Source organism: Pleurodeles waltl, chromosome 3_1 (genome assembly GCF_031143425.1).
Source record: "Pleurodeles waltl isolate 20211129_DDA chromosome 3_1, aPleWal1.hap1.20221129, whole genome shotgun sequence".
Classification (NCBI taxonomy): Eukaryota; Metazoa; Chordata; class Amphibia; order Caudata; family Salamandridae; genus Pleurodeles; species Pleurodeles waltl.
Window position 1 is genome coordinate 1,899,897,230 of NC_090440.1, and position 22,594 is coordinate 1,899,919,823.

General features: G+C 46.4%; 1 protein-coding gene across 2 annotated transcripts in view; it reads right to left on the reverse strand.

Annotated features, from left to right (window-relative positions):
- The window catches only part of BMPR2 (bone morphogenetic protein receptor type 2), a 516,537-nt gene that overhangs the window by 317,235 nt on the left and 176,708 nt on the right, over window positions 1-22,594 (reverse strand). The gene's annotated exons all lie outside the window — the stretch shown is intronic.

Below are 22,594 nucleotides of genomic sequence, written 5' to 3' on the forward strand. Positions count from 1 at the left end.
TTCCTCGTTGAGCCCGAGGCACCTTCTCTATAGCTCCCTTGAGAAGGAGCTTGTCGACTTCTTCTTTGAGTTGTTGAGGATATCTTGAAGGAGCCCTGCGGGGAGGGTTGGAGGGAGGTATCTGGACAAATTCTAAAGTATGGCCCCGTTCCACTAATTGTAGGACCCACTTGTCTGACGTAATGGTTTGTCATTGACTGAGAAATAAGGAAATTCTCCCGCCCAGGGTGACAGGAGGAGGACTGAGCGTAGCCGGCGCCTCGAAAACATCAGGTTCTACGAGCTGAATCTTTGGCGGGGCGGGTTGAACGTCCACGGCCTGCCGGTCTACTATAGGCTGGTTGAGTCGGTTGCCTTTGGGAGTAGTATGGACGATATTGTTGTGAAGATGATGGTTAGGAAGAATATCTCTGTTGTTGATATCCCCCTCTGTAAGAGGGTTGGCCACGCCCCCTAGGACGAAAGGACGATCTTCGATATTGCAGGGTCCCTAATGACCTTGCCGTGTCCGTGTCCGTTTTAATTGACTGTAGGGCTTCGTCCACATGTTTCCCAAATAGCGCTTGGCCATCAAAGGGTAAGTCTAGGATTTTATTCTGGACTTCTGGGCGAAATGAGGTGGCTTTGAGCCAGCCCTGTCTTCTTAATACAGCAGCACCTGCAAGCTGTCTGAAAGCCGTGGTCGCTATATCCATTGCACAGTCTATAAGCTCTGCAGACATGCGTTGACCTTCTTGTACAGTCTTATTTGCCTCTGATTTTACATCTTCTGGCAGTTGATTAATAAAAGGTGCAATATCCGCCCAAAGCTGTCTGTCGTATCGAGACAAAATAGACAAGGAGTTGGCAGCTCTAAGCACTAGGCTGGCCATAGACGAAAATCTTTTCCCTATGTTATCTAGCCGCCTACCCTCCTTATCTGGGGGCGCGGAAATCGAAGCAGAAGGATTTTTTGATCTTCTTTGAGCCGCCTGAGCTACTACTGAATCTGGAGGAGGATGTCCTGTCAAGCATGTTGGTGCATCATCAGGAGCTTTGTATTTCTTATCCAGACGTGGCAAAACTGCTGTGACTGTTGCCGGATTACTCATGACTTTAAGGCCTTCTTCCCACAGGTAGTTCACCATCGGGATAGAGCGCACAGACTTCTGAAAGGGCTCTTTAAAATCATATAGGAAACAATCTGTTTGCTTCGTAGGTAGCGGTAAAGTAAAACGCTTGGCTGCCCTCTCTAGGAGATTGTGAAAACCTCCAATGTCTTCAGGTGGGGACTCCACCTTCGAATGAGAAGGAGAAGATGGAGCAGGAATAATATACTCGTCCCACTCTGAGTGAGTGTCTATGAGCTCTCCTTCCTCCTGATCTCCTTCTGAGATGTCAGTGTCTTGGGGAATTGTCATGTCCGGGGTGGCCACATCTGTGAGATGCAAAGACGTTGGTCTTTGATGTGGAGTAGAAACACCAGAAATGGGCAATGGAGGAGGCTGTTCTCCTTGTGGAGGAAACCTTCTGTTGTAATCCACTAACATCGCTCTAAGGCCAGTAAGCAGGTCGGAAGGAATATACGCTCCCTGCTGATACTGCTGATGCTCAGAGTAAGCCTGGGGATCATAAGCTTCCTCATATTCCTCCTCTTCCTGGTATTTTACATTCAATTCAGAGGGGCTGTGGGCTGTTCCAAAAGGCCCATCGTCATCTGAATCTTCATCTCCCTCCAAAAGATGTACTGGTACCAGGGAGGATACCTTACTAGGTGATGTGTGGGTTGGAGTTAACTTTTCTCCTCTTTTTTGATGTTTTTCCCTTGTCGACGGTGTAGTCGACGGTGTCGTCGACGACGTGTAAATTGACTTTGTCACGGACGGTGCCGTCGACGCTGGACGCACCGTTATTTTAATAGCAGAAAGCTTCGCCGACGAGTCTACCGTCGACGAAGTCGTCGACGACGGTAGGGCTGACACTGACATCAGCGCCGTCGACGATGATGAGGTGTAGACGGTCGTCGACGCTGATGTCGTCGTTGCAGTTCTCGTCGACGGTGGTGTTCTCGACGACGATGTCGCCGACGGAGCCGTTGACGATGGAAATCCTGAAGTAGCTGTCGGCGGCGGCAATGTGCCCACCGACGGTGCCGTCGACGGGGAATCCGTCGACGAGGCCTTTTTTCCAGTCACAGAGGATGGCTTTTTGAAAGGCACAGATGGTGGAACAGATGAAGATTTCCTGTGCCTCTCAGAATTGGAAGAATGTCTTTTCCCCTCTTTACTTGAGAGTTTAGTTGGGGAAGAAGATGGGCTGCGACCCTTATAAGACCCTGAAGCAGTCTTTTTGAGGGCTTTCCTTGAGATTTGTGAGGGAGATCTAGAGCATGATCTTGCCCTTTTAGCTGATCTCTTGGAAGTTGATGATTCCTCACTCTCAGAACCAGAAACTGGATCCTTCCTATGCTTTAGTTTCTGCAGCCATATTAATAATCTGCCTTCTCTATCTTTTAAGGTCTTAGAAGAAAAAGTACGGCAAATCTTACAGTCCTTGGCTGAATGATCTGGGTAAAGGCAGTAAATGCAGTCTTGATGAGGGTCTTCAGAATGAAGTATTTTCTTCCCACAAGTCTTGCAGTCTCTAAAGAGACTTTTCTTTTCCTTGTCAGACATAGTTGAAAAATAGCTGACAAATCCAAATAAATGAGTTTCTCTGAGAGAAAAAGAGCTGAATAAAGGTGTGAAGACAGAGCAGAGCTCTGAGGAGACTCCCTAGCACGACGTGCGGTAGAAAATCTGAGGTGCTAGAGCTTCTCTCAGGAGGTTCTGAAGGGTGCTGTCGCCCGATTGGTGGAGGATCAGGTTTGGTCCTTTTCACAAAATGACTCTGATAGACTATGAAAATGAAGAGGCCTAGGGCCTTTTTCTCTTCAATATGTTTTAACATTACTTGTGAAAATTGTACCGGGACTCCCATCTCGACGACGGGGAATGATTCAAGCATGTGAATCTATGAAAGTTCCAATACTGGAGTAATTGTGGCTTCTCGGCGCTGTTGCCACCTCGGCGATGGGTTTGTGGTTTGATGCCATTAAATGGCTCTGTACATGGGCGTAGGAAGTGTGGGCGACACAGGGGATGAAGGTGGGGGGGACAAGGGGACACAATAATTTCCCCTCTCACATCTATTATTCAGAGGGCCATTAGCGCACAAAAGAGCTACTTATAATAGCCCTGTACCAACCATCCTCCAATCTGATGGTAACAGAATGAAGGTGAGTCCGGTGGCCCCCTGCGACTCTGCCCTTTTGTTTGTCCTGTTCACAACTGTGGGCATTAAGGGTGCTCATAAGAACAAAGGGCACGAGGAGGAGAAAAGAGTTTTTGATGATTACTGTCTGCATCACCTGTGCCGCCTTGAAGAGGAGCACTTCAGGACACCTTCAAGAGGAACTGCATGACAATGAGGAAGATCTAAAGAGGAAAAACAGTCCCACTCACCTTGATGCCTGCAGGCTAGAAAGCAGACTCTGAAACACAATATTTGTATTTGCCTAAGATCATATCAGTTGGTGAAACAGTGAAGTCGAGATTGAGCCCAGATTTTACTTTTTCACACAATTTAGCTATTAGAAGGGTATATTTTTCTAACATTTATGTTGAATGTTTTGTTATCTAGGTAATGAAGGGCTTGATTACAGCTTGGCTAACAGGGAGAAGCCATATTTCATTTTGGGCCGTTATGCCTAGCGTTATTATTTATGTTGTTGTTATCGTTACATAACAAAGCATATTGAAGTATATTATCTTTTCTTCACTCTACTCTGAAACAATCTACCCTATACCACTGCACCCTACACCACTTTTCTCCACTCTGTGCTACTCTACGCCACTGCAATCTATGCTGTACCACTCCACTCTACACCACTCTACGCCACTGTAATCTATGCTATTCTACTCTAACCATAGTACACTACACCCCTGCACTCTGCCAGTGCACTCTTCACCACTTTACTCAAAACCAATGCACTCTATGCCACTGCACTCTATGCCAATCTACTCTGCACCACAGCACTCTATTGAACTGATTTCAATGCAGCTGTACTCTGCGCCACAGACCTCTATGCCACTACACTCTATGCCACTCTACAATACACCACTGTACTCTGTGACCCTCTAATCTGCAACATTGCGCTCTCTGCCACTGAACTCCATGCCACTCTACTCTGCACCATTGCAGTCAATGCCACTGTACTCAGACCCACTGCACTCTAATCTACTCTACACCACTCCACTGTAGGGAACTTCATTCTACTTTGAAATCCTCTCCTCTATGCCACTGCAATCTACGCAACTCCACTCTATGCTATGCCAGTCCAATCTACCCTGCACCACTCCAATGTACCCTGTGCCACTCCAATCTGCTCTGCACCGCTATATGCTACTGCACTCTACATCAATATGCTCCTCTCTGCAACAATCTACTCTTCACCACTATACTGTACTCTGCAGCAGTCTACTCTATGCCACGGCACTCTATGCAACTCTTTTCTACTCTGCACCACTGTACTCTACGCCACTCCTCTACTCTGCATCACTCTACATCACTGCACTCTATGCCAATGCATTCTGTGCCACTCTACTCTACACCACTGCCCTTTATGACACTATACTGTAGTCTGCAACACTGCACTCTGCCACTGAACTATATTCCTCTCTACTCTGCACCGCTCAACTATATGCCACTCTACTGCACTCTACACCAATGTACTAAATGCCACTACACTCTATGCCACTCTACTCTGCATCACTGCACTCCACCACTACACTCTAAACCATTCTACTCTACCTTGCACCACTCCACTCTACGATGCACCGCATCACTCTATGACACAGCACTCTGAACCACTGCAATCTATGATGTGCCACACCACTCTACCATGCACTGCATCATTCTATGACCCAGCACTTTGCCCGACTGCACTCCACACCACTGCAATCTATGATGTGCCACTCCACTCTGCTCCCCTCTACTCTTCACCACTCTACACTAATGCACTGTACGCTAAACCAGTGCAGTCTTCACCAATGCACTCTACACCACTTTACTCAAAACCACTGCACTCTATACCACTACACTCTACACCAATCTACTTTGCACCACTGTACTTTATGCCACTTCACTCTAGACCACCCAACTCCACTCTGACACTTCACTCTGACATTACACTCCATGATACTAGACTCTGAAACTCTATTCCATTAAATTCTAACACTTTCTCCACTCTGTAACTCCCCACACAACTCCCTATAGGCCACTTCATTCCACTTTACTCCACTCTATACCACTCCACGCCACTTCAATCTATGATACTCTACGCCACTGCACAACCCTGTATGCCACTCTACTATACAACAATGTACTATGCTCAACAACACTCTTCCTAACTTTCTCTATGCCACTTCACGTTACTTTACTTCACTCTATGCCATTTCACTCTTCTTTATGCCTTTCCACTCTATGACACTCTGCCACTCCACTCTATGACACTCTATTACACTGTGACACTTCTCCACTCTACTACTACTTTATGGCATTGGCGCTTGATTAGAGATTCAGATCTCCGTTGATTGCCTTCTCACTCATATGAGACGTGAGTCAGATTTATCTTCGCCGTTTTGGTTACAAGCGCTCTGTAACCCTTTTAACTCAAGCTTAAGGAAGGCTTAGGATGATCCCGATACTTGTCTAGGGGATCGAAATACCGACGGCCAAAGTACTTTGACTTGAATTTGTGATATTGTACATAAGTTGGCATAAGCATAGGCACCATGAGCTAACGACTTCTAGATTCACTATTTGAGTCATTCATGTAAAAGTCGGGGTATAACAGCTTGTAAATCATTATTGTGGATGCTAACCTTGTAGGAAAGTAGCCACTTTCTAGCTTGGTTACCCACACTTTTGGCCTGTTAGTCAGTGTGTTTGACTGTGTCTACTGGGATCCTGCTAATCAGGACCCCAGTAGTTATGCTCTCTCCCTTAAATTATGGTTGTTGCATACTGGTAACCCAGTATTTCACCCACAATTGGCATACTGGTGCCCCCTTATAAGTCCCTAGTATATGGTACTTAGGTACCCAGGGCATTGGGGTTCCAGGGGATCCCTATGGGCTGCAGCATTTCTTTTGCCACCCATAGGGAGCCCATGCAAAAGGCTTCTGCAGGGCTGCAATTGCAGCCTGCGTGAAAAGGTGCATGCACCCTTTCACTGCCATTTACACTGCACCGGGTCACTTATAAGTCACCCCTATAGCAGGCCCTCCAGCCCTGAGGGCAGGGTGCAGAGTACCTGTGTGTGAGGGCACCCCTGCACTAGTAGAGGTGCCCCCACGACCTCCAGGACCATTTTTCCAGACTTCGTGAGTGCGGGGATGCCATTTTACACGTGTACTGGAAATAGGTCACTACCTATGTCCAACTACATAATGGTAACTCCAAACATAGGTATGTTTGGTATCAAACATGTTGGAATCATACCCCAAGGCTTTTGCAAGCATTGGTTGTATGATTTCATGCACTCTGTGGGCTCCTTAGAGGACCCCCAGTATTGCCATTCCAGCCTTCTGAGGTTTTCCAGGTAGCCCCAGCTGCTGCCACCTCTCAGACAGGTTTCTGCCCTCCTGTTGCTTGAAAAGCTGAAGCCCAGGAAGGCAGAACAAAGGATTTCCTTTGGGAGAGAAGTGTTACACCCTCTTCCTTTGCAAATAGGTGTTACAGGCTTGGGAGAGGTAGCTTCCTTTCCCAGACCACTGGAAATGCTTTGAATGGCACATTTGGTCCCCTCCTTGCATAATCCGGTCTACACCGGTTCAGGTACCCCCAGTCCCTGCTCTGGCACGAAACTGGACAAAGGAAAGGGGAGTGACCACTCCCCTGTCCATCACCCCCCCAGGTGTGGTGCTTAGAGCTCCTCCAGAAGGTCCCTGGCTTTTGCCATCTTGGATTACAAATTGGCAGTGAACTCTGGAAGCATCTGAGTGGCCAGTGCCAGCAGGTGGCATCAGAGCCGTCCCCTGATAGGTTACCTGTTTAACTGACCAATCCCCCTTTCAGGGCTATTTAGGGTCTCTCCTTTGGGAGGTTCTTCAGATTCGGATTGCAAGACTCCAGCAGGAATCCTCTGCATCCTTTACTTCACCTTCTCACCAAAGAAATGCACCTGGACCCTCCAGGAACTCCACAAACTGCAACAAAGAAGCAAAGACTACTTCTGCAACATTGTATCTTCAGCTCTGGCCAGCAAATGCAGCTGTTTCCCGGTCGTGCATCCTCAGAGGACAGCCGGTCTTCAGCCTGCACTAAAAGAATGAAGGAATCTCCCTTGGAGGGAAGGAGTCACTCCCCTGCTTCACCCGGCACCTCTCTGCAACGACAACCATCTGCGTGGGTCCCCTCTCCTGATGAGTTGCATGGATTCTGCATCACGGGTGGTGGACTGAAGTGGTCCCGATGGTCCTGACGTCCTACTGTCCAACTTTGGTGGAGGTAAGAGCTTGCCTTCCCACGCAAGACAGTACCCCTATGCACCACGTGTTTTTCAGTTGCAAAGGCTTGTTGGCATCTTTCTACGAAATTCTTTGTGCACAATGTAGCTCCGGCCCCCAGCACTCTTTGCTACGATGCACAGCTTCCTGAGTGGTTCTTTGGCGGCATGGGATCCTTTGATTTTGTGCTGCGTGGGCCTCCTTTTGCAACTCCTTTGTCCCCCTGCTGAGGGACTCCTGTGTGCACTGCCTGGTCTTCTGTGGGCTCTCTGAGTTGCTGAGAGCCCTCTCTGACTCCCCCTTCTGGGTAGAGTCCACCAGGTCCCTCCTGGTCCTGGGCAGTGCCATTTTCCACTAACCGTGAGCTTTGCGTGTGCCAAGGCTTGTTGGCAGAATCCACCGAGGCAAACCAGACTGCAGTCATCCATCCTGTGTGGGATATCATCTGAACCAACCAGGAACCCGCATCCATCTACTTGGGTGTAGTGCTGGTTGTTGTTCTTCACCAGTGGTTCTTCTTTTGCACCTTGATTCGGGTTTGCAGGGGCTCCTGTCCTCCCTGGACTCTTCTGTGCTTCTTGCACTTAGTCCCATTCTTCCACAGGTCTTTAGGTCCAGGAATCTACCCTTTGTGTCTTGAAGTCTCTTCTGGTTCTTGCATTATCTTCTTTCTCGTGTTCTTGTGTGTTCTAGGAAAGTTACTGTAATTTACTCCTGCTTTCTTGGGCTCTGAGTTGGGTTCTATTACTTACCTCTGGTGTTTTCTAATACTCCCGGCGCCCCTCTACACACCACACTTGCCTAGGTGGGAAACCGACATTAACATTCCACGGTGTTAGTATATGGTTTGTGTTTCCCCTAGGCCCATTTCTAACCATTGTGATTTTCACTAATTGAACTGTTTTCTAACTGTTTTTATTGCTATTGCTGCATACTAGTGTATATAATTAGTGTATTACTTATCTCCCAAGGGAGTATAATCTCTATGGTATTTTTGACATTTGTGTCACTAAAATAAAGTACCTTTATTTTTGTAACACTAAGGCCCTCATTCCGACATTGGCGGGCGGCGGGCACCGCCCGCCAAGCGGAAACCGCCATTTGCCCGCTCCGCGGTCAAAAGACCGCGGAGGCCATTTTGGCTTTCCCGCTGGGCCGGCGGGCGCCCGCCAAAGGAGCGCCTGCCGGCCCAGTGGGAAAGGCCCTGCAACAATGAAGCCGGCTCCGAATGGAGCCGGCGGAGTTGCAGGGGTGCGACGGGTGCAGTTGCACCCGTCGCGATTTTCACTGTCTGCACTGCAATCAGAAAATCAGAAAATCTTTATGGGGCCCAGTTAGGGGGCCCCTGCACTGCCAGTGGCATGGGCAGTGCAGGGGCCCCCAGGGGCCCCACGACACCCGTTCCCGCCATCCTGTTCCGAACTGCAATATCCTTATGTACGCAGGGGGTATTTTACCCCATATAATACATGGTCACACCACCAACTTTCCCACAAACCACTTAAAACCTTTGTGCATAGCTTCAGTCATTCCAAGCTGTTAAAGTAGAGCAGAAGAAAGAAAAGCAGCATTCCATTTTTTTGCTTTAAACAGCTGCATTAATTATGCTCTGTGACCTGATCTGCCTTTCACCTTGGCTGCTATCTCTGGCAGAAGGCATTGCAATGTCAGAACTCAACTGTAATAACCCTATCATACTCATTTTCTGATGTCTTTTCTTTTTAATCAGTGACTTGGTGCATCACAAACAGCTGATTCTAAAGAAATTAGTCTATAACTCCAAGAGCGTCTTCAGTTGAAATGCTTCTAGTTATGACTGATGTGGAGCTGAGCTTCCCAAGATCACACACACGAGTAGAAATGTTATTAGAACTGTGGTTTCCAAGCACAGTTTACAGCTGTTGTACCTAATTGCTTTTGATATCTCCAGTGCGGTTCCAATTGGCATGAGATGAGGGGCATGATGGGTGTGGGGCGCAAAGGTTATGTTCTTCCTTTTTATCCTCCTACCTTTATTTGCTTGGTGCATGAAGATGCAAGGTTAATCAACATGTTATTTTCACATTTGAGCTAATTACTTTGTGAATGTAAATAACAATAAAAGATACTTTCAGACTGTGAAAACTTGCCTTCCTTTCTCCCTATTTCACTTCTAATATATATGATTGTGTATATTTATCGGAGCCCGCAGTTCGCAAACAACAAGTGATTTGTATAGGGTTGATTGAAAGTCCCCAAGGCTGTCCCTGTCCCCCCCCCAGAAATGTATTGTCTCCTACGCCCCTGGCTCTGTACCCCTTTTTCAGTACCTAGCTGCACCCTTTAACATGAAGTACGGTTTTATGGAATATGCATTTTTAAGTAGTTCAACAGCGGCCAGGACAGATGGCAAACCTGTGCGAAAATAAGGGCTTTTAAAATTCTGGAACACACCAGGGCAGGCGAAACAGGACGGTCTTCTGTCCTTCAATAAATTACTTTTTCGGCAGAGTTCGGCGAAGTATGCAAGTGTAGTGCTTGGGTAAAACACTGCACAAGGAAGCAGCTCAGTCGGTGACGTTTTATGCCGCAGAATTCTGCCTTAAAATGTTTTAGGTAACATTTTGGTCACTGACTTCTTCCTTATGATTGCGTGTTTTAGGAAAAAAAGTAAGCACCTCTACATTAAAGAGCACTGCTGATGTGGCACTGCGTTCAGAGCTGTCGACTTTCGAACAGGAGAACCATGATCTGGTGTAGGCGTCGGCTCACCAGTCAGTTATTGGAGGAAAATTGCTTAATCATACTGTGCCTAAAAAAAAATTAAATAATGAACATGATTTTGTGTATTGTAAACGACTTTGAGTGCTCATTTACAGCGCTCCAATACCTCCAGGTCAAGTTTGCGCCACATAAACATGCAAAACATAAATAAAGCGGGTCAGCATAACAGTTGGGAAAATGCTGATTCTTGCACTCAATTGAAACATTTCCAACAGAGCAACAGGTGGTAGAAAGCCCGTACTGGACGCTTCAATTCCTGACTTCTCAAGCCAGCGGCCCTTGGCACTCTGGGATTCACACATCACTAGGCTCTGGCAAGCAAACCGGCGTGCTTGCAAGCATGCCTCCGATATTGATTCCACTGTAACCCAAAACCCACAGTCAATGAAACAGCAATGAAATGCCCCAGCAACAAAGAAAGGCCAGCACAAGACTGTGCAGAGCAACTGGAGGAAATCGACTGGTAGGCCACACGGCGAAAATCAGTTTACAGTACAGCTTGACAAAGGGACAAACATCTGAGCCAGTCATTAAGAGCACATACAAATTAAAGAGATACAAGGAATGACACAATCTGTCAGCGCTGTTTTATCTTTGCACTTTTCTTTAGTTTTTTTATGAGGTTAATTTTCTGAAATAAAGGCTAGCCACTTTTTATTCGAATCTGGTGGTTTCCCACAGTTGCAGTGTTCTTCCCAGAGAGTGAGCCTATATGTCATCATCACCAACACCCATCCTACCCTGAGGACGTTGTTGTAAAGTGCAGCATTACCATCAGCATTCTCAGGTTCAAAATGGAAGTGCATCAGGGCAAGGTCTATGGATCTGGTGAGCCATAATTAAACGCTGCAGTGACCATGTAACAATTGTCATAGTGGGGGTGCTGCCATCTATGTTGCATAACTGAAATCATAAGAATTGTGAAAAATCCAAAGGTAGCACAAGGCACAAGTGTCACAAATGAGCTACATCTGTTCATCAGGAACGTGGTTGTAACTGATGGTCATGCAGTTTGGAGCACACTGTCGCAAATATATTACTAAAGGATTATGCAGTAGTGCACTATCATTCACAGATCACGCATTGCCACTGAAATGGGAATTACATTTTCACAATTATGCAGTTTTCTGATAATATTATACAGCAACTATTTGTCCACTCTTTTTTTTAAAAAACTCTCCCATATGATAGTTGGGCTCGCTCGCAACGTAACATTCAACCACGACTTTTACGCCCCACCACTTTCAAATGTCACCAGCCACCACTGATTAAAGCTATGAATTCTTTCATCTCAACTACTAAATCAGACTTTATTTGTATTTAGACATGTTTACAGTTTGCAGAAATAATGTCCGTTTTGCGTACAGCGAGCTACAGTAGATACAGTTTCTAGAACAATAAATGAAGAAGGGAAGGGTGTTGTAAAATTGGGTTATGACCTACATTGATTCCTGTCATGCACACCAACCATCTACTCTGCACGAAGAACACTTTGTGCTTTCTCCTCATAACATTATCGCAGCCCTCCCAGTGCCTTGCGCCGTGAACATAATCAGTTACTACCTCCCAATTCAACAGGATTTATTTGATTGCCTTTAATTACAAACGCCTGTAAGGGCATTAGAGGGTAACAAACCGGTGGCCAAGGTTGTGTGCCACACAGGTCTGTCTCTCCAGCAAGCGCTTGAAGCACAAAGCCATCCGGCAGTCAACACGACGGGCTCCGTCATTTAACATCCACACGTACTTTCGGATGTAGCTGAAAGGCGGGAGACGCCGTCGTCTCTCATTTCATTAGCTTTGTCTGTCTTTTGCCTGCCCACGAAGAGTGGAAAATTATCCACTGCTGCCCAATGATTCCGTACAGCCGCTATATTTTCCAGAATATGCTAAAAGACTAAGCATGAGCATGACTCGTTTATTACCACTGGCACCTTCAGAGCGCGAGTCCAACATTAAATTACATCACCGTCACAAGGGATCTGTTGGGAGTGTGCCTATGGTGTAGGTTTATGCACGGAACGAATGATTCTCCAAGCACTGCACCGTGCGAGGGGCCGCCATCTTCACAGGTCACATACGAAAACACATAACCTCACGCATAAAAGAACAGTATGGGCGATACTAGAGGTACCTGTAAAAACATTGCGACTCTGTTATTAATTACCAAAGGCAGAGCTGCCAACTCACATGGTGCTAACGCGTTTCATCCGAAGTGAACAGGTTGGGCACTGGCAATCCGTTTTGGGGACCAGCAGTTACATTTCTTCAGACATCAGTCGAAGTCCATAAAGAAAAGTATGGGAAATGTAACCCGAGTACAACGGGAGCATGGCCAGCAAGTGTGCATTCGGGGTCAGAAGTGTGGCTAAAAAGAACAAATTACTTACACCTTAAAAAACAATAAATGCAATTAAATGTATTAGTTGAGAATGTATTTTTCAGTTTGGTTTGTTAATGCCATTACTTCAGACCCGGATAGTCATTGATTTGAATCTTGCTTTGGGCTTAAGTAAGTGGATAGTTAAAAAAACATGTATAAAACACAGTTTAAGATAGGTTATTTACAGGCTTCCAAGGTTCTTTCAAAGTGATGTATTTAGCAACACGCTAATTATACTACCTGGTGCACAAGCTTTTTTTTTTTTTTTTTTTTTAGAAGTTTCCTTTAAAAAGGTACATTTCAGATTCTATTATTTAAAGCCTAAAATTGCCTCCAAGCAGGAAGGACTGGTGTTTAAATAAAAAGTGTGGGAACTGTTTGGAACAAATTAATCAAGCTTGCAACGTCGTTCCCGAACCACTTTGATCTCTGTTACATATTGACCGAGAGCAAGAAAGGGACAACCAACACGGGAAACACTGCAGGGAGTCCAATAAAATGCGAATGGGTGATACTAACATCCATAAACATCCAGCTGTAGGGCTAATACAGATATCAGGAGAGGCGGTCCAATCATCCAGTGAGATCTATGTCCGGAGGCAGAGAACTCTAAGATTGATTAGATAATGACAGATGGAGATCCGGCACTATTTCCATAATTACAGAGTTCAATTTACCACCTTCACAAAATAGAAGTATATGCAAGTGTGTCTGCGCCTTAAAAGCATACTAAGAACCTTACCATAAGACCTTTGCGATTCCCCAGTTCTTTAACACTTGTAAATTGTGAGGGAGTTATAGAGGGGTTATGAGGAGATGATGTAACCAACACCTTAGTGAGTCATCTCTGTTCCAAACCAATGGGACAATACTCATCGCTGTTTCAAGCCAGTGGGAGAATACCTATGAAGAACAAGTTACTTACCTTCGGTAACGCCTTATCTGGTAGAGACATATTCTAGTTGCAGATCTTATACAGGCGCCACAAGAGCGCACTGATGTCATTTTCTTTTTATGACTTTCCACGCCAGAAGCACAAAGCCATAAATAAACTAACTACTGGTGTGTCACAACTAAGGCCATGAATGGGGAGTCCTTGCCCCTAGAAATCAGTTTATAGAGTGGGGGGCGATGGGTGGGTCGGTAAGGAATGTGCAACTAGAATATGGCTCTACCAGATAAGGCATTACCGAAGGTAAGTAACTTGTTCATCTGATACAGACTTCTAGTTGCAGATTCCATACCTTTGAATAGATACCCAAGCAATACCATCCCGAAGGTGGGTCTGCGAACCAAATTCGTACTAGAAAGTCCTGCAGGACCGAACAGGCAAAGTGCCCGTCCCTCTGACCTGACCGTCCTGGCAGTAGAGTTTGGTAAACGTGTCCAGGGATGTCCATTTTGCCACCTGGAAGATATCAAGGACAAGAACTCTGTGTATAAATGAAGTGGCTGCTTCTTTGGCTTTGGTAGAATGAGCAAGCAAATCTTCAAGGGGTTTCTTCTTGGCCAGTGCATAGCAGATCTTTATAGAAAGTACAACCCATCTGGAAATGGTCAGTTCCTGCAGTGCTCAACCTTTCTTCACACCCAAGTAACCGACAAAGAGTTGATCATCTACTCTGAACACTTTTGTATGATCAAGGTAGAACGCCAATGCTCTTTTTGGGTCAAGGCAGTGAAGTCTTTCTTCTTTCTTAGAAGGATGTGTTGGGGGTGCGTAAAAAGTAAGGCAAGGTGATGGATTGACCTACATGAAAGGGTATGACCAATTTTAGCAAAAAGAAAGCCCTAGTGCGAAGCACCACTCTGTCAGGATAGATAGAAAGGTATGGGGGGCTAAGATGACTGCCTGCAGCTCACTCACTCTGCGGGCAGAGGTAATGGCTACAAGCAAGGCTGTTTTCAAAGTAAGAAGCCTGGGAGGACAATTGCGAAGAGGCTCAAAAGGAGCACACATCAGAAATATCAAAACCAAATTCACTTCCCATTGGAGCATAATGAATGAGGATGGAAGAAAGATATGTGGAAGGTCTGTAGGAAAACTATATACAATAGGGGACTTAAAGAAATAAGGTTGATCAGGCAACCTAAAAAAAAGCAGAAATTGCAGTTAAAAAACCTTTCAGAGTTCCTCTAGAAGAGCCCTGCTGGCCCAGAGTAGTATAAACAACAGAACCTCAGAGAGAGGGGCAGAAAGGGGGTCAACAGGCTTGTCTGTGCACTGTGACACAAATTTCTTCTGACAGACGCATACCGTTTTGGTGGAGGGATGCCTGGCTGCAAAGGTAACATTGCAGACTTTGGGCGAAAGTCAAAGACTGTCAACTGTCACCGCTCAAGCTCCATGCAAGATGGTGGAGTGTGGACAGGTTCAGGAGCAGAACACACCCCTGCTGCTAAGACAGAAGACCCTCCAGGAGGGGCAGTATGATCGGAGATTCAATGAACATGCTCAGCAGCTCGGGATACCGGACTCATCTTGCCCAGCCCGGAGCCACAAGGATTGCCTAGGCCTGGTCGTTCTTGATCTTCACAACTCTGGGCAGAAGTGGTACGGGCGGAAAGACGTATAGGAGGCCTGAGTTCCACTGGAGACAAAAAGCGTCTCTGAGTGACTGCCACCTTGGAAACTCCAATAAGCAATACTGCTGACACTGCACATTCTCTACGGAAGCAAACAGATCTAACCAAGGCTTTCCCCACTGGTGAAAGAACTTGTACCACCTCCAGATGGAGCCGCCATTTGTGATTCGGTAGGCACTTTCGTCTGAGTTTGTCTGCTCGGACGTTCAGAAAACCCACCAGACGTTGAACCACCAGGGATATTCCCTACTGTTCTAGCCATGTCCAGACACGCAGAGCCTCTTGACAAAGGGTTTACAACCCCACCCCAACTTGCCTGTTGCAGTACCACATAGTGGTGGTGTTATATGTGAACACCTGCACTGTCTTTCCCTTGACAGAGGGAATAAATGCTTTCAATGTCAGCCAGACTGCACGGAGCTCCAACAGGTTGATTTGGAGTCCGGATTCCGCCAGAGACCAGATTACTCTGATCTCCACCTCTCCCAGACGGCTGCTCCATCCCGGGAGTAATGCATCTGTCACTATAGTCAGATCTGGTTGGGGAAGGGAGAGGATCTGCCTCTGACAGAATCGTGGTTCGTGAGCCACCACTGCAGGTCTTGCGCAGTTCCCTCTGAGATCTGGACCTTGTCTGAGAGATTCCCTTGATGCTGTGCCCACTTGAACCACAGGTCCCACTGCAGAGCCCGCATAGGTCATCTGGCATGAACCACCAGCCTGATACAGGGGTGAGCTTGCCTTCAACAGCCAGTCGTTGATCATAGGGAAGACAGAAACCCCTGATCTATGCAGATGAGCCACAACCAACGGCATCACTTTAGTGAACACCTGAGGGGTGCTGATACAGCCAAAGGGGAGCACTGTGAATTGATAGTGCTCATGGCCAACCGTAAACCGCAAGTAATGTCAATGGGCAGGCAGGACGGAAACATGGAAATTAGAGTCCTACAAGTCCAACACTACCATCCAGTCTCCTAGGTCCAGGGCAGAAAGAACCTGAGCCAGAGTGAGAATTTTGAACTTCTCCTTCTTGAGGAAGAGACTGAGGGACCAAAGGTCTAGGATAGGGCGAAGGCCCTTGTTTTTTTTTGGGTACCAGAAAGTAGCAGGAACAGCACCTATGTCTGGCACAGAAACCCAGGAACCCTCTCTATGACACCCTGGCCAAGAGAGCCATAACTTCCTCTCAAAGAAGTGCCATCCTCCGTCTTCTGTTCGTAGGATGGCATGCATGGAGAGGTAGTCCCAGAGGGGAGGGAGGAGCCCCTTCGAACTGTGCAAAACCCACGTGTCTGGCGTGATATATTGCTAGCGGAGCAGGTGATGGTGGATCCTGGTTCAGACTGGTCCCTTATGGGTTAAGGTCAGACCAGAAACGTATAGAGACTGCTGCTGGGAGGTGAGGGGCAAGGGGGATAGAATGGTGGACTGTCCAGACTGCTGGCTCCCTGATCCACGAGGCACAGGGGGCACGGACGGTGCCGGGAGCATCAGTGTCAGGACAGGTGCCGGGGAAGGTCAAGGTGCCTTGACCGGCACTGGTCCGGAACTGGATCCTTGGGTGCCCCTCGGCGTCAGGGCCAGAGCCACTGGCATACAGCCCCAATGGGCCTCAAGGCTCTCCAGCAGAGCTGAGCTGCACAAAAATGAGGTGCGTGGCCTCATAAGATTCTCGAAATCTGGGCAGGGGTCGCTCTGGCTCCCGGAAACTCTGGAAGGCATGGAGCCTGCCCAGGCCCAGGTTCCTCTGAACAAGGCTTAGAGTGCTGCTGGTCCCTAGTCCCGTCTGCCAACGTATGAGGAGAAGGCAAAGCGCGGTTCAATGACAACGACTTCTTGGGCTTACCCAAATGTCCCGAGAATTTAGAGTGGGACGAAGATGACTTCAGGCTCTGCAACCGATCTCGGGACCTTCCACGCAACCAAGATCTCAATCTGCGCGGGGCCGAGGGTCGGACCGCCATCAGCTTTAGGGACCACTCCCTCAAAGCCTTCCGATTCGATGCCAGACACTCTGAGAACAACTTCGGGTTGTGGTTCACTCCAAACAACAAAGGCACATGAGGTAGCGATCTGTCACCGACAACGCCCAATGACAGGAACCACAGGGCTTGAATCTAGTCTTCCTAGAGGACTTTCTCGATGCACCAGTAGTATAGAAACTCGAAAAAGTCTTGACAAAAAGTAAAAAAAAAAAAAAAAAAGATCAAAAACTGTCTCAGGGATAGCTCTTTTGGGATCAGCATTTGCTGGTGCGGAAAGAAAAGACCTGAGGTCAGCGCACCAGAGTGGCGCCTATATAGGACCCACAACATCACATCTGGCGTGGACGGTGCACATGACAAACACAGAGCCGATCAAAGCATGCAGGGGTACTGCTCACGAAAATCTTCTGGGTCTAGTTTGACGCCTGGGGAAGAGTTCAAAAGTTAAGGAATCTGAAACTAGGAGCCTCTCTTAGATATGAATGGCAACCACACCTCCACCAGGAAAAAACAGAATAGGACTAGGCACAGGTGCTAAAGTTCCACAACATGGGTATCAGAGAGACAGGCTTAAAATGTAATCACTTCAAAATGCATCAAAATGAGTGCTTGTCCTCACATAAATTAACTGCAGCAGGACTACTAAGAAGCTTGGAATGCAGGGGGGTGTAAATGGCCTGAATGCGATCTCTTGCATTTTCCATGAAGATGCCCAAAACCTGCAAGCTATGGATCATAGTTCAGGAATCAATACATTAATATATATTGAAAAGATGTAATGCCATCAGATAGGAGAACCTTGCTTCATGACTAAACTGACATGATGGAGATGTTCTCTCATCAAAGGCAGTGACTAGCTCCTGCGTAGGCCACAGCAGAAATATGCTTCTTGAGATGCTGGCAGTCCCCTCAACCACCAAACATCAGTTGAACGGCTTACAAAAATGTATAAAATAGCCTCCTATAAGCCAGAAACTTTTTAAGGAATAGGCAAATTGGGCTCTGGCCCAGGGCCCTATGCTTTTAGGGGGCCCATGATACACCCAGCTCTGTTCTGCTGAGAGTCTTGCCCTGATGCCCCTGAATAACTGTAAAACAGACTGCTTTAGATACTGTTTTCCTTAAATTTATTTTTAATATGGCTGATCTGTGAGAGTCTGTGACGGAGATTTCACAGAGAAATGTTGTGTTTATGTTTCATGTAACATCCATTGAAAAGTTTCTTTTAGATCAAAACGGGACCTCACATATGAGAAATGGGAGGATGACACAGAGATTATTTGCAGTAATATTAGTGAGCTGATGCTGTTACAATATTGAAGACATGTCACTATCCCCAAATATTACACGTAAACACATTTAGAATTTGGATGAATGCGCCTGTGCACCGTCAAAAACCTGGTGGAAGAGGATGTGAAACAGCTGAAAATGGATCATGAATTCAAAGCTGTTCTGAACAGTGACCCCCACAATTCACTTGGCACAGGGCCCCTAAAATCCTTACAGTACCCCTGCTAGGAACACATCACATACAAAATACAGCACAAAAGATATGTACTCCTGGACATATGTCACCATTAGTTAATGCAGAGGTTAATGACTGATCTCTCTGAAGTGGAAATCTACCCACGGTTTTAGACAGACAGAAGAAGCAACATGCTTGAAAATCAATGTAACATGAAATTTTAAATATTAAACACTAAGTTTCCGGGAGAGTAGGGGCCCTCAGACAATCTGGTCAGAATAAAAAAACAAAAACAGATTATACAGACCGATGCCTCCCATCACCCTTTCTCCCCCTCACTTTTTCCTGATGGTAACTAAAACATAAGGTTCTATTAAACACATAAAATTGTCAAAAGCTTTCCCTTTCTATACAACATGACCTACAATTGATACACATTAAGAATGAATAATCTGCAAGGTAGGAACCATTTGTTAGCTGGCAAGCTCTTGGTATAGTTAATTAACTATTAACCGAAAACTTTCAAAAACTAGACAATCAGCTACAGCCTGAAAATGGGTTAGAAAAGAGACTAAAAACAGGTCAGAAAAGAGAGTGTCTACATAAGAGACACCAGACACTATGAAAGCTGACCTATATGTATATACAGCTGTTTAAGAAGCAACAACGATTAGCATGCTGTAACTTTTTATCTTTCTCATTCTCTCCAATTGTTGTTGGGGCAGAAAAGTTCTCTACATGGTAATAGATGTGCACCCATGTTCTGAGCATCCAACTGCACTGATGCCTGGATCCATAATGATGATTTCTGTTGTCATGGGCAAACACGGATGATGTGCGTGTGCCATGACAAAGGCCTGTCTCACAAACTGCAGTCTTGTGGGACAAGGAGTATGTCCAAAGCACAACAGTCACAGTGGCGACAGTCTGCTGCATTTACAAGGAGCTAAGCAGCAAGACCATTTAGTAAACAGTATGAATGAACAGGTCTTTTTTAACCTGTGTCACTAGAGTAAGGCCTATAGGCTCATTCAGTTAAAGTTCTGCTGCTGTTTGCTTAACTCACCCTTGGCCTACATCAGGTTGGTGTGTAGTGCTGCACAGCGCATTACTGGTGTAGCAGCACTGGGTGTATGTGTTCCTGGGAAGGGTACAATACAAGGATAATGTAGTGCTGTGAAGTGGGCGCATGATAAATGCACATGCTGGGTGTATGTGTGCCTATGAGTGATACAGTAAATCAAGGATACAGTGCTAAGCAGACTATGTTCAAGCACTGAGGCAATGTATTGTACAATACATGGAGGGCCCATTGTTCCTTTTTTGGAGACCCAGGCCTGCATGGTGAAACATGGAGAGGAGGAAGAAGAACCATTTCAGACATTTGTGCATTGCTTTACACTACGAAGGGTGCTCTTTGACTCATTGAAATGTCACAAGGAATGGGGCCTGAGCACATTTCAGGAAGGAGATGGGGCTGATAAGAGAATCCTAAAGAGTAGGGCTGTGGCTCTGGGCTAACCTTTAGCTAGATGGCTGACAGCCAGATGTTAACTCTAGTCACTACAAAGGCCTGTGTTGCACGGCTGTCAGATTTGAAGTGTCCCTGCGGTGACGGCCTCCTTTCATATGGAAGAGAGAGCAAACGAGTGGGCACTTCAAAAGAAGCAGACCCCCAGCATAAACGTCAAAGACAGAGACTCTAAATCACATCTAGTGTCTAGAAATGGACTATAAAAAGGGGAGCTTAAGACCCCAAAACTCGTTATGTGCCAAGCATCCAGGCGGGCTGTGTGAGCCTGGATTACTAGCGCTTCTCAGCTTATCAAGATCAGTGTGCTCTATGAGAAAGAGGAGAGAGTTGAGGGAGTGAGGTCCAGTGGGGTTCCTGTCAAGTGGACTCCCATTGTGAGGTGTGGAGAAGCACCTGCTGCACTGACCCGAGCACTGCCTCTGTGCAGGGCAAAGTCAGCAACCCTTGTATGTCAGAGGAAAGAGACTGAGAACTCAGCCATGTACATCACTGTGGCCATCGGGTCGGATTATGTGCGTAGTGAGGAGCTGACACCCCATGTGCAAGAAGGGGCCACCGAATACAAGCTGCAATGCTGTGAGAGCCGCAGCCCCTGAGCTGTGCTGAGTCGCAACCATATAAGGAAGGAGGAACCGCAGAGTGAAGATTGCTTTAAGGGAGGTAGCCCTTGAGCTGTGGCGAGCCGTGATCCCCTGTGTCAGGGTCGCTGCTGAGGATTTTTCTGTGCTGAGCAGCCAAATCCCGTGTTCAGGGAAGATATGGTCACCACACATGCCAAAGGGGGTCACCGGGAGCAACAAAATGTGCGACCTAATCTACCACCCCGCCAATGTAATGAGGCTATGGTAAGAGCACCGCCACCATGGCAAGTGACCTGCTTCTGGATCATCGCATCACCCCCACCATGGGATGGATCGGGCACTTACCCTGCAAGGAAGAGACGCAAAACACCTCTGGTCGTTTATGTAGCACGACCCCGTGTGAGTAACTCTGCAGCCCACCTGGGTAGCATGTGTCCAACTGACCCGATTCTACTGCTGCCGCTCCAAACTCCTGCACACAGGGCGCCCTCAGGAACTCCATATGCTCCAAGCCTGCAGGTGTGGGTAAGACCAGTCATTCCTGAGAGAACTTGCTTGCTAGTTAGCGCTGTAACTATTGACTTTAAAATAGATTCAGCATGGACTTGTGAGATTTGGACTTCTAGTGGGGATTGCCCTTGATGATGCCTATAACGAATGGAGAACAGCCACTATCGTGAGGAGGGAGTGGGACCCGGGGGGACCGCTTAAATCAATCCTAGAGCCCTGACCTCGGGGGAGCTGTGTAGTTGTTTGGCAATGTCGTATTTTTCCTGTGTGTTAGTAGCAGAAGAAATAAAATACTTATCTTTTTTCATACTAGTGAGTATTTGGCTGGACAATAACTTATTGCTACTGCGTGCATTTTGGGCTGTGAGACTGTGTTCAACTCCCTGTATCCACCTCCCCTCAAGGGAGCTTTGGACTTCTGGGACCACGCTGCTCCCCAGAGTCAAGTGCTGAAGGGGTACTTGGCACAGTTGCTCAGAATCTATGGTAGGTCAGGCCCCTGGACATCACGTGTGAAAGGCCTCAACCCCCACGGTTGGGCCTAGTAGCCCCTGCTTGCCCAGTCACATTTTAAAGGAGTTCTGACAAGCATGATTCAAGAGGTATCAAAAATGATTTGTTCAAAACTTGCACATACACTGCCTTGGACAGCTATAATAGATAAATGTATTAAGAATGCTGTTGTTGTCAATCGAAGACCTGTCCCCTCTTAAGTTTTGCTTTTGTGTTCTCCATTTTCACTTTTTAGTTCTTTCACTTCTTTTCAGTCTCTTACTAGTTTTGAAAAAGGCACAATAATTATTTTTCTCTTTTGCTATGATCACACAGCATTACATACGGAGAATGTTACAGAACACACTGGATTTTTGATTGTGAATTGTATTGTGAAACACGTAAAAATCTTACTATAGAATTACGACATAAAGCAAAGATCAATATACTCACTGAACATGGACACTTAGGGTTTGTCAGGGTCTAGAAGGCCACGTTGCATGATATCCTTCTGCATTTATTGAGAGTATATTATACAAATCCTTGCACCAGGAGTGTACAAAAGTAGTTAGAACAGTTGTTTTATGTCATATGATTGTATGTGGTTGTATCTGGAGTTGTCCAATAGCAGACATACAAAGCAACACAATGTTTTGACATTTTATTGTTAACTAAACAGCTTTTATTAATCAAGCTTTGCAAACTGTATGGAAGGAGGACCCTAGTTCTGTCTGTCTCATTACTTTATTCTACCTATCAAAGA